An 11,854-nucleotide genomic window follows, 5' to 3' on the forward strand; every position below is an offset into this window, starting at 1 on the left:
GAAATCCTTCTCCCCTGTTCTTTACTCAATTTTGTCAACCAAGAAACTGTCGACAATAGATACTATAGAAATATTATAAATTGGAGCTATCAAGTAAGATCAATCTCCTTCATACTAGCTTCAGATTTCCTATTGAAGATCTTGATAACCTAAAGCTTAGCTTGAAAGGTGCCAACATGCCAGTGTCAATTCCATTCACAATTACAAAGCACCCCACACGAAGATATATAATAGCAATTTGGCATGAAAAATACTAATAAAAGAGAATTTGAAATGTTAAAAATTGCACAAAAGAAGTCACCTGATAAATATAATCAGTTCCTTCCAAATTAGATACTTGGGGAGAACTATCACCCACGATGCTCAAAAAAGTACATTAGAGGATATACATATTCACTTAGGTAAGGTGTTAACTACATAAAAAAGCTATTAAATCCGTAAAGTAGAGATAGGTAAACAACTAAAAGCTAAATATTGCATTATGGTACTTTGAAGGGCTTCACAGTTTGCCTCTTTCATCAGTTTGATCCTCTGACTCAGCCACAGCCTAACATGGGGAAAAAAATGTCTTCATCATAGAAGACATTTACATATTGTCATAGTTAACACTATAATAGTCCTTTGGAAGAGATGATAAATAAGAAACAACTCGTAGTAAAAACAAATGAGCAACATATTAACATTTAATTGAGGAAATATTCATGCAATGACAAGCATTGACATATGAGTATGACTATGTCAATATAAGGACAACAATATAAGAGGTATGTAGCTTGCCTGTTTTTCATGCTCTTCCTCAATTTTCCATTTCCCCTCCAGCATCTTCTTCTTTCCACAATTTGGATGCCTCCCAAATTCTCCATTTACTAGGTTAAGTAAGACTAGACTCTCCACGAAATTATCCACACAGAATGAGATTGGACTTCCATAGACTCTAAGATTTTTCCCTTGTTCACGTTTGGGGTCATACGAAACCAAGTGTCAATTTCTCGGTATGAATTTCTATTCTTCATTAATGCCTCACCGTTCTTTCTGAATCCAAACACTCCTTGCAAGCCTTCTTTAAGATCAACAGTGAATTGTTTGGTCTAAGATTCAGGTACACCATATTGTTTCATCACCCAAACACAACACGTATCACCATACAAAGAGCAAGTAAAATGAATCACAGAAAGACATTCTTCAAGCACAGCAACACGACTCTCCAAAGGCGGAAAAGATAAACCCTCTGGCACCATGATCATACCAAAGACCTCATTACCAATATCAAACGACACTATCAAACTACCAGAACGACCGCTTGACTTATTTGGATAATGCCCAACCCAATGGGCAGCCCCATTGAGAAAAGCCTGCGAACTACGTTCACCAACAACATAAGGAAACCCCATAGGATTAACACTTCTCCAAGAGCTCGTGCTTAGCTCATAAATCTCAACCTCAGGTGGAGCCTTGTACCGCCAAGGCTCTTGGAGATGCACAACGCTGACCACTTTGTAATCATTATTGGCAACATTGAAGCCAAACCCAATAGAATACATAAATGGACCGTGCGATTTAAAGGTGACACGAGGCCTTGGGAAGGTTCACATACTTCCTAATCGATGGATTCCATAAAATCATGGTGTGATTATAATAGAACTGGTCACCAGAGAAGCATAACAGCCCATTGGAACACCCAATTACCCTAAAATAGTGATTCGGGGTCATGAATGGAAAATCTAGGGTTTTGTATGCATTGAATGTGTGGTTATCGAAGTGTAATGAATAGTGTTCTTTCTTTGAGTTGTCATAGTAGTTCCTAACAAGTAGGAGATCATTGTTTGCAACAGTTGTTCGATTAAGGTGTTGGGAAATGAAAGTAGGGGTAGTGGTAAGAGAGTACCATGATTTGGATACACTGATACATCGAATGAGAGTTTCGATTGGGAGTCTCGTGAGGATATCGATCCACACCTCTCGGGGAATGTGATTTGACATTTGTTCTTGCTGTTATTATTCTTTGATCTAAGTTTCAGAGGAGGGAGCGGAGTATGGATGTTCTCTCCTTAAACCCTCTAAAACCTTGCACCAGATGCGTACGATTTATAAAACCCTAAATATAGGTTGTGTTTGGTTTCAGGGAAAATAGAAAGAAAGAGAAAAAAAGAGAAGGTGAAATCCGTTGTTTTGTTATCAATGATAAAGACACTGCAATACCACTAAAACAAATGGGGGGTGTGTCATTCAACAAGATAGAGCTTACTTGCTCCGTGAGTATAATCTTTTGGGACACGTGTGTCCTAGATTTACGGTTTAGCATACAAAGTTCCTTTAGATATTTAGCATAGGAGGGTACTTGCTTAATCGCCTCCAACTGGGGGAGGTTGACTTTTACTTGTTTAAAGACCTCCATCATCGCTTCCATGGATGCCGCCTTCTTATTAAAAGGGGACGGTGTATCAAGGCATTGGGGAAAGGGTGCCTTAGGCACATATGGTGCCTTAGGCTCATATGAAGTGCTAGGGACTAAGTCATCCCTCTTAGGTGTTTCTCCCTCACCCTTTCTCTCATTGGGTGTACCACCGTGGTCACCCTTCTTAGCCCTTGTTGCATCAGACGCAACTGGCTGAGGTTCTAACTCCCTCCCACTTCTCAAGGTAATCACTGCTTGCACCTGCTCATGGTGCTTTCCTTTCCCACCCGACCCCTTTACCCCGTATTGACCCTTAGGGTTGGCCACAGTCTAACTCGGTAATTTTCCCTCCTCCGTCCTATTCATGCCAAATTGGGCCTCTAGCTTGGCAATGGAGTGAGTATGGGAGTGAACTACTGGTGCTAACCCCATAAGTTCTGAGAGAACTTCCAACACCTGAGTCTCAAAGGCAGAGTTTCCTTTGAGGAACAAGTGGGGGTTGTGGTTGCCAGTAGGGTTGTGGGGGTCTGTAAGGTTGTAGTAGTCAGTAGGAAGATTGGTTGGCAAAATTATTAAAATTCTGCCTCGATGGTGGAGGGTTGTAAGAAGTACCTTGTGAAGGAGGTCTCCATGAAAAATTAGGGTGATTTCTCCATCCCGAATTGTATGTGTTGGAGTATAGGTCATTACCCGGGTTGGAGAATCTTTGAGCCGCATTCACATGCTCTTGGACTAATTCCGAAAATTGTGATGCCGAAGGGCACTCACTCAAGTCATGAGCAAGGCTCGCACAAATAGCACATGCCTCGTGAAATTGAGGTTGATCTTGCTGTGTAGGGGCATGTCCCGCAGCTAATAATTGATCCATTTTGTGGGACAATGCCTTTACTTGTTGGGCTAACTCTAGATTTTGTCCGACCTCATAAACGCCCCCCTCTTTTCGGGGCTCTAACTACTGGTTGGCAGACTTGTCGGGCTGTAAAGGCATAGTGGAGGGAATTATCATTTAAGTTCTCAAATAATTTTCATGCCTCAGTGTCATTTTTGGACATGAATATCCCACCACAAGATGAATCCACCATTTGGCAGTAAGGCTTAGTTAAGCCATAGTAAAAGGTCTGAACAAGTTTCCAATCAGGCACTTGGTGGTGGGGACATTGTTGAAGAAGGTCACGAGGTCTCTCCCATCTCTCATGAAATGGCTCACTATCAATTTGAGCAAAATTGGTGATGGCTTGCCTAAGTTGGTTGGTCTTACCAATGGGAAAGTACTTTTCCACAAACTTTTGTTGTAATTGGTCCCAAGTTGTGATAGAATTAGCAGGTAAGGAGTTCAGCCAGTGTTTGGCTTTGTCCTTAATGAGAATGGGAACAATCCCAACATTAAGGCCTCATTTGTGAAATTCTAGATCCTCACTGTAAAACAAATTTCCAGAAATTCATTGAAATGCTTATAAGGATCATCATGAGCTAGTCCATGCAATGATGGAGCATTTGTATGGTGCTGGATTTAATCTCATAATGAGTAGCAGCGGTGTCGGGTAATTGGATGTATGATGGTTATGCAGTGGGTGTGAAGTAATCCTTAAGGGTCCGGTTGGGTCCATTTAGGCCATTCGGGTTTTCCATCTCTGTTAGCTCAAAGTATGGATATGAATATTCAAGTCTAGGAACACGAGCAGAGGTTCTAAGTTTCCTAAGAGTCCTTTTTAGTTCAAGGTCCAAACTCCACAATTCAGGGCGGCAAGAACGGTGCCTGTGCATACACTACTCACACACACACACACACACTAAGTTCTGACTTTGTGCCCTAAGTTATGAAAGCAAAATACCAAAGGGAGAAATACTCACAGCGATTTAACGAAAATGCTTTACTCGTTTTGCAGGTACTTGACGTGTAGACGTTGTCTCCAACCTCCAATTGAGCTTTGCCTTTCTTTTTAGCACTTTGGTGCTTTGCTTGCAAGTGTTTGCTTCTTCTTTTTTTTAGCACTTTAATGCTGCGGTTTTTTTATTTTTATTATTATTTCTTTTATAAAGCTCGGTTGGCTCCGCTTGCACTTCAGTGATAGCTCTACTTTCAAACACTTTACACACTTAGCAACACGAAAACATAAAATCTTAAACTAAAAATTACAATAAGAATGTAACTTTAAATTAACTAATTTCGCCAGAAGTCCCTGGCAACGGTGCCAAAATTTGATGGGTCGTTACACACACCAAATATAAACACTAAACTACACCAAATTCTTTTAGAATAATGGCAAGTCCAGGTATCGATCTAGAGGGACAATTGTGAAATTAGACTAATTTAATCGCTAAATTCCTAAATTAATTTTGATTAAAAAGATTGAGAGATTTTATGACTAAACAGGAATTAAATGAAATCGAGAAATTAAATTGACAATTAAACGTAGGGTTTGAGAGATTGATTTTTGGGAAAAATCTTAGGGCAAAGAATTCACCACTAACCATATAAACGAGATTAAACATTGGCCAATAATTGCAATTCGGTTTGAAATACCAAATATTTCACAACTATAAGTCTGAAATATTGATCAAGAGAGTTGTTGCATTCAACGTATAGCCGCAAATCATCCCGAGTAGCACGAGGCGTTTCTCTAAACTACGGTAGCAACACGACCCGTCTCTCGTAGCATGACTCGTCTCGTACTTTGAATAACAACACAAAGAAAACTAATGTATGAAAAACATTAAACAATCACAGAGAGTAAGATACTTAAAGAGATGAAAAGAACAATTATTATAAACTTCTAAAACATCCATACATGTGTTCAAATCGTTTCACAATTAAAGCCTAAGAAAAATCCCTTTTACATGGCTAGGGTTTCATCAGAATCCTAGAGAGGAAGAACCTAGCCACTCATGGAGGAGTGGGAAGAGGTAGAAGAGATGGAAGCTGTAACGCCCCGAAAATTGGGCATGATATATCTATTTATGCAACAAAACCTACCTGATAGACAAACACATATATATAGCTAACTAATCCATACACCCATTTCCATTAAATCCCAAATGCCAAATTCATGTTGTTCACGTCTCAATGCCCCAGTTCTAATCCCAAACATGCGTTTTACAACAAGTATGAAATGGAAGCCAAACAGATAATAAGTTCCCTAGAGGCTTACAAATTTATCCAAGAACATTCTTGGTTATACAAAATGGAGTTTCAACTCAACACAAATACAGCCCTGGGCTTACATTCAACAAATAATAATAAAACAAAAATGAAGCCTCAGCTCCGAGTCCTCCTAAGTTAATGCCTTGGCGGAGGCATAGCACATGTACCTGAAATAGTTTTCCTTATAAGGTGAGCCACAACCCAGTAGAGATATACTACACAATATATGAACAATGACAAGACTAAAGAGGAGTATGCTCATGCCATGCTCATGATAAAACAATTTATCTCCCTTTTTATAAAACATGCAATTCTGAGATGCAACAACAAATATAAAACCATTTCCATTTTAAACCATATCTGTTACATGAATACAGGCTCTGTGAATCTCTAGGTGAGTGTCTGTAAGTAGGCCCTAATGCACTACCACTGTCATTTTTACCAGTAAACTGGAAGGCTCGACACCTAACCGCGCGGTTCTACACCCCTTACTCAAATTCACCAAGTATTCATCTTTTCGCAAACAAATACATTTCCAATGAAATGAATGTAATGCAATGTCCAATGCAACAAATGAGGAATGTGGTTCAATTTATCTAAGTCTCATGCATTTCTACAACAATCATTGCTATCCTCCACCGATAGTCCAAAATAGATATTTCTAAACGGATATTTAAACAATTAAATTCCAAAAAAATTATAATAAATACAATCTATTCCACATCTCATCAAATATGAACAACTACACTAGTTTTCGTATCACAATCACGTCTGGTAACCTCTCAAGGTCCATTTCTAACCATGTCGGTTTTATTCCAACAGATACATTAAACAAAATAATACTGTTAATGCCCAAGAAAACATCATTTTCTTTCCAAACTCATTCTCCAAGCATTACTTAGTTATGACATCCTATTTTGATTGAAAGCCCCAAAAATTAAACGTAATTCCTTTGTTTTCTTTAAAAATGTTCTTTTGGTCATAAACCGGTAAAAATTTCAAAACTAATCGAATCGAAGTCCGTTTTTGTTCAAATTTAAAACATAACTCTTTCATAACCTTACAAACATATTCCAAGTTTACACTTTTAGAATTTGGACATCAACTTTTTATTTTTCTCAAAATTTCTCTTTTAAGCAAATAAATCACAATTTTTTTCAAAAATTCTAATTAAATTATATACAACTCTAAACTCCCTATAATCAAGTAAAAGTCCATAAAGAAGTGTAAGAAAAATCCGTACCTCAAGTACGAAGAAAAGCTAATCCAAATTTTCGATTTTGTCGGATTTTGATCTCTACCGATCAAAATGTTGCTCTCACCAAGCTCTTCACTTTGGCCTCAAGAACTGTATTTATTGAGCTCTTCAAACAGATGGATACATTACTCTTTGCTAAGATATCCACAATTATTTTTACCAATGAGATTAAAGACTTTCCCTAATATTCTTTTCCTCGTACAGTCCTTTCCAAACACTTGTTTTGCAAGCTAACTTTTGAAGCAACGTGAAGCCTTGTATGCAGGAATCCAGGCATCAAGATTGTTAGATGTGGTGAATAAAACAAACATTTGCTACAATGTTGTGCCGAAAGAAGTAAAAACTGTCTTCCCCTGTTCGGTATCTTCAAACTTGACATACGCTACCCAACTGGAGAACAGAAGAAATAAAAACCCAAGAGCCACGCCATTGAAGTATGTGCTAAGCATTCCAGCCAAGATGAGGATGCTCTCCCGTAATTCCCTTTAATTGATTAAGATGACTTTTCCAGTAGATATGAAATCCTTCATAAGAAATGGGAAAGAAGGTATGTATCATGAGAATGATAAGAGTTACACCTTCATAAACAAGAGACTCTGCACCAGTTAAGTATGGCAACTGTCCAAGAAAGTAGTACTCTCTATAACTGCAAAAATATGCAGAATACTCAGCACACCACAACGGTTTCTCAAGGAAATTTAGAGCAATCAAAGCAAAGAAATTAAAGGACCAAAGTAAATCAAATTGAACAAATATGAAGTAAAATTTTGTGCAGTTTCATAGCTTGACTGATCAAGAATTTGCTCAAGAAGACCAACACCATCTTCAGCCAGATTAACAAGAGCAGTGACCTTCTGGTAAGGTGAGCCATAAGCGATGGCATCTGATCTTTGAGGGAAGTGCGATGACCGATCTCTACTCCCACCACCACTACTTTTTTCCCCAAGAAAAGCTTCTTTATCTATCTTCTTCTTCTTCCGATGAGGGAAAAATCGAGCACACACAAATTGATAGTGAATTTAGAGATTAGAACTAGAGAGAGTAAGCCATGTGAGAGAGCAAGCCACGTGAGAGAGCTTCGATTTGGTTAGAGGGTCAGCAGTGTTGAGAACCAAAGCACCCATCTCTGTTAGAGAAGAACTCAATGCCATTAGGCCATCATCAACTTCATCAAATCCTGAAAGTGCCAATGATTAGGGACCGGAGGGTCCCTAGAGACGGTTATGGTTGACTGGGTTCTCTCTCCAGTTTTGTAGACCAGACCATTGTAGATGCTTCAAACAAGAAGAATAAGAAAAGAGAAAAAGGAATGAGGGAAAAGGAGTGGAGGGGCAGCCCCCCCCCCCCCCCCCCACGTGGTTGCCTCTCTTTACACACAAATATATATATAAATTATATTATATATGTCTATATCAGCACTCACAAATCTCTTAGGCTACATATCCATGTATATATAAATTGGGTGTGTGCATCTGTATAATGTGTATTTGAGGGCTTTTTTTTTTTTTTTTTAAAATTCTGGGTCATCACAACCTACCCTTCTTAAAGAAATTTCATCCTCGAAATTCAAACAAGTAATGTAATGCATCCTACTGTCACCCATAAACTCCCTCGGGTAGTTACCAATGCATCAACAAAATTCTTTGACTACTACATGAGTCTCGACGAGTCGCACCGGTAACGAACCAAACCATTACATTTTCACAACAATTGATTATAAAAACCCGTACTAGTATAAACCATTAAATGATTCTTCTATTCACATTGATAACCCAGAGCAGCAAAATAGGATCTAATTCCTCAAACACAGCAAAAATTTTGGCAAAACGACTCCTCAGAATACCAAGTCACCATACCTTATTGGTGATAACCCAACTTCAATGAACTATCTCCATCGCCTAATGCACAATGCACCCCAGGCCAAAATAACTACCACTACTTTGAGACCTTAACAAAACAGAATAATAACTCTTCAAAAGCACTAACCCCAACTCAAATAGTGACCGTCAACCGTCACAAAACAGACAATACCTAACCAACACTATTCTTCATCACACTAATATTACGATACCCCACGAGATCAAACCCAAATTAAACAACTCTTACTATACTAACTCACTTATAGACAAGTACTAATACTGCTCTTGAGGCCAGTTAACTAAATAGTCAACCTCTCACCCTAGAAGTATACAAAACCAATCACGATAAGACATATATAAAGATTAACACTGAAACAGTTCTAAAATTCCCCAATAGTTAATAAATAAATTAACCTCGTTGAATTAAAATCAATTACAACCGTAGAAACATAATCATGGCATGACAACACAGCCTCTCAATTAAACATAAGAGATTCACCCTACTCCATAACATATACAATGTACATCCTAATATCAGAATAACATTTCTATCATAATTCCCAATCATCGATAAAAAGGTCTGAATACTTCTCACGGACTTCAACCTCACGTTCCTAAGTCGCCTCCTCAACCCTGTGGTGTCTCCACAACATTTTCACTAAGGAACAAATACGAACAAAAGATACACAGACACATTTGGAGAATATGTCGTTACTGACAATGAGTATTCTGTCTATGGACGTCAGCGAGCATATGCCATTACTGCGACGGAATATTCTATTAGCTGACGTCATCGCGCATAAGCAAAACACGCAAAAAGGAAAGAAAACACGAATGCAAGGATACGGGGTTTCGGACCCCTGACCTCTGCTATTTCTCTGACTCTCCTTTCTTTTTCTTTACATCTCTCACCACACATGGCCTCATCTCGTCCCCTCACTCTCTTTCCGGACCTCAATGATCCAAGCTATTCTAGATCGAGTGCCCCTGCTCCTACTCTTTCTAACCTTCCTGGACCGAGTGCCTCTGCTCCTACCCTTCTTAACCTTCCTGAACAGAGTGCCCCTGCTCCTACTCTTCTTAACTTTTCCATGATGTCAGTTGAGCAAATTATGGCCGCTCAATCTGACATTGAAGCCAACCATTTCACACTGAGATCCTGTATGGAGACAGTGACTGCGGTTACCAAATTGTCTCACAAGCTGCAGAATAGGACCAGTGAGGTACATAAGTTAAATGCCCAACTTTCTCTGCTTCAGCGCATGTACAAAGATGCGCGAGCAGAGATTTGCGCATTGAAGGCTGAGAATAAAGAGTTGAAATGGAAGACCACCGTTATGACCCGATTCGGAGCACCTTCATACTTTGCCTTTGACAGCCAGCAAGGAGTCAACTCTTTCGGCGGTCCTGTACGCACTGAGGCAGGGTCTTCAAGCGTCACCCAAGATGACAAAAAAAGGAAGAGCTCGGCGGGAGAGTCGAGTAAGTGAAGTCGGTGTGTGGCCTTTATCAAAAACAAGATCCCAGTAGGTCTCTAATCCACCTATTCCCCTCCTCTTGCGTCAGAATCTCATCCAGTATTGGCATCTCGTACTTTCTGGGCCTACCATGCCTACCACTCCCCCTTCCACGTCCTAACATCCTAATAAAGGTAACACTCGAGATTGGTACAGTCACAATTGTACCGAAGCTAACTCACTCATGTCCTAAGGTAATGGACAACAGTTTATTCATTCCACATAAGCACATAGTCACATAAGCACATACAGATTTTCTTTTTAGATAATGATTGTCCCATGACATTGCTAGAGTTCCAATCAAAAATAGTAGTGATCAAGTGCTCTTCTGACTGGACTTCCAGATAATGTTTGTCCTTGAAGCTTGAAGAAAAATCACTTTCTCTAAACCCTAGCCTCCCTTTCCTTAGAATAAATTTTTGAACCCTAATCCGGCCCCTTTCTTGCCTTTTCATACCTCTGTTGTCTTTCAAACAGGTTTAAAACATTGGGCCTGTTTTCCGAGGTTCGGCCGCACGTGCGGGAAAAGTCAACGCACGTGCGAAAAAGTCAATGCACGTGCGAAAAAAGTCAACGCATGTGCAGGAAGCTCTTTTCTCTCCAAATTCTGTATTTTTTGCCCATTTTATGCTCCGACTATGTACAACCTGATTGACATTAAACAGACATAAAATATATAGTTTGACAAACAAGTAAAGTTAAAAGATCCTAATTAACAGCCTCAATGTTGCACAATTCGACCTTAATCAATAATTAAGGAGAACGATATCATTCTAAAAGATAGGTCTTTGGAATAACAAAAATGTTAGAGATCTTAAAAATTTTATCAAAATTTATACCAAATGTCTCACATGGATGTAGGACCCACATGGGACTTACATGGTGTGAGTCCCACACCTATGTGAGATATTTGGTAAAACTCCTTGGACCTCTAGGATTACTCTTGAAATAGAGAGGACTTTTAAATCGAAACCCACTCAAACGGATAAGAATAATTGTCAGGTGCACTAAGACATAGATTGGGGCTAGTGGAAGGGAGAGCCGTCCAATCTAACCCATCCAAAGATCACAATGAAGTGCAAGTTGGCCACTAACGCCTGATAAACATTCCAGCTGTCCAATAGGTTTGAATCCAACGATCAACAGCAAAAGCAAGTGGATAAATAGCTCAACTAGCCTTTGATAAGAGCAGGGCCCTCCGATCAAAAGAAGAACAAACAATCAAGATGAAAGCCAAAAAGTTATTAAAAAAAAAAAATCATGTAAAGCACCAAGAACAAAACAAGGTAACCCAAAGAAACCCATTAAATACAATAAATACTAATTTCATATCATGATCTAACAATATACTAACTTGATTATTAGAGAGTCCTCCCGATCTACTTTGGTCGGGGATGATCACTGACTTTTGATTTTTCTTACAGAGATCAAGGAAGGAGCACATAATCTCGTTTTTTTCCTATGAAGATAATTTCACTTTCCACAATTAACTCTATAAAAAATTTGAGAAAATAAATAAGTAAATTATCTTTAGTAACAATTTATGGTGTTTTTAAAAAATTAAATTGATATTCTAAATTGGTCTCAATTTTTTCTCAAGTTAAAAAATAAAATAAAAAAATTCAAATATAGGCACTATCAATTAATTTTCTTTTAATATAAAGAAAGAAAAATTTACTCATA

General features: G+C 38.7%; 2 pseudogenes across 1 annotated transcript; both read right to left on the minus strand.

Annotated features, from left to right (window-relative positions):
- Positions 1-689: 689 nt before the first annotated feature.
- LOC145798090 (F-box protein CPR1-like) lies at positions 690-1,542 on the minus strand (annotated as a pseudogene).
- Positions 1,543-5,422: 3,880 nt separating this feature from the next.
- On the minus strand, positions 5,423-7,814 carry LOC145797141 (two pore calcium channel protein 1A pseudogene; annotated as a pseudogene). Its single transcript, XR_014338297.1, has 2 exons — positions 6,781-7,814; positions 5,423-5,704 (listed from the first exon to the last, which is right to left on the minus strand). The product of XR_014338297.1 is annotated as a two pore calcium channel protein 1A pseudogene (transcript).
- Positions 7,815-11,854: the final 4,040 nt, after the last annotated feature.

Source organism: Camellia sinensis, chromosome 8 (genome assembly GCF_055761805.1).
Source record: "Camellia sinensis isolate YWXY chromosome 8, ASM5576180v1, whole genome shotgun sequence".
NCBI classification, from domain to species: domain Eukaryota; kingdom Viridiplantae; phylum Streptophyta; class Magnoliopsida; order Ericales; family Theaceae; genus Camellia; species Camellia sinensis.